Raw genomic sequence first — 1,585 nt, 5'->3', positions numbered from 1 at the left:
CTCTCTCTCTCTCTCTCTCTGATATGCGGGTGTACTTGATTGGTTATTGTTTGCTGGAAACGTCAATCTATCATCACATGAGACAATTGCAGACTTACTAAGTTCTGTAAACAATGTACAAAGTTTTGCCATGGATGTAAAACAAATTTTAACAAGAGTTTTATTACGATGATTTTTATTTAAACTGCTTTGTCAAAGAGATTTATTCTGCAAACTGTTCGTACAAATCTTCATTCTGCTTGAAGTCCTACTTCCACCTCCCTGTTGATGTGATTATGAACAATGAATTGTCTGCGCGCATGGTAAAGCTATTTTGGAATGGGCTGGATAATTGCAGTAACCTATAAGTAATTGAATCAATATAGGACGAAAACGGGTGCTGCGAAAACGGGTTCGACGAAATTCAGATTGAAAATTGTGGGACGAAAACTGGTCCTCTCGATCTGGTGTGTATGCTTCTTCCGGCTTATCAAATATATCGTACTTATCTCTCCTTTTCTTTGCATGTTGCGCTTGTCGCTTAAAGTAGGCTACTACTATTAGTGCACGTTAGTCGCCTAATTTTTTTAAACATTGAAATTAGTTTTCAATTTTCAGGGTGATCCGAAAAAAAACTTAACAACTTTTTTTCTGAATAACTTGCTCAAAAATTGTTCTAGAAAGTAATTTGGAGCAGTCGTACTTCATTCAAAAGGAATTTGTTTGACATAATTTTCATGTAGATGAAACATAGTTTTGAAAACAAAATGGCTTAATTAAAGAAAAAAAACACCCATAGGCCTGAACGCAAAATGCACCAATTCAAAATGTGTTGTAAAGGGCGTCATGAACCGATTGGCTTGCTTTTTTCTGCCTTTTCTTTCTAACATTTCTAAAATTTGGTTGTCCATCCCTGTAACATTTAAACAATACTCTTGTTCTCTTACAGAGTTTCAAAAAAGTAAAATATTTATTCTGGAATGCTTTGAGAGCCTTTGCTCTATGTCTTCCCGTGGACTCGAAACATTTTATACGGGTCGTTCGTTATGTTCAGTGGTGGCCAAACACAAGTACCCGCTTAACCATAAAAGCTTAAAATCCCGCTCACTGTACACTTTTCATTTCGAAGTGTCTTCTAGATATAATAGGGGCGTGGATGGGGTGCCCAATAGGCAGCATTTTGGAGTTTACATACTGAAACTGAAAGGTAAAGATGGGCTTTGCCGCTGAACCAAATATCATCGAGGTTCATGCTTTTCAAGACGATCAAGGGAGCACGAACACATTGCCATCCTCTGATACTGATCCATGTCAGCCTTGTGAACATGGAAATTAAATGATACTGTCTTAGGTGAAGAGAGAATGCGGGAGATTCATGTCAGATCACATCTCTTTCCTTCCGGTGTACCAGTATCTGTCGTGTAGCGGTTAGACACACACAAGAGACCGGAGTTCGATTCCAGTGTGGGGAGAATTTTTATCGAGTATCTTACTCTTTCTGTTAGGATGTACCCTTCTCTGTCGGGGCTGGCCATGTTAGGCAGGGTCAAAGCCCGTCTTCTGAGTGATCTAAATGGAGTCAATAATTTTAATTTTTTTGGGGGGG

The sequence above is a fragment of the Aplysia californica genome, unplaced genomic scaffold (assembly GCF_000002075.1).
Source record: "Aplysia californica isolate F4 #8 unplaced genomic scaffold, AplCal3.0 scaffold00031, whole genome shotgun sequence".
Taxonomy (NCBI): domain Eukaryota; kingdom Metazoa; phylum Mollusca; class Gastropoda; order Aplysiida; family Aplysiidae; genus Aplysia; species Aplysia californica.
This window is presented reverse-complemented; position numbering follows the sequence as displayed.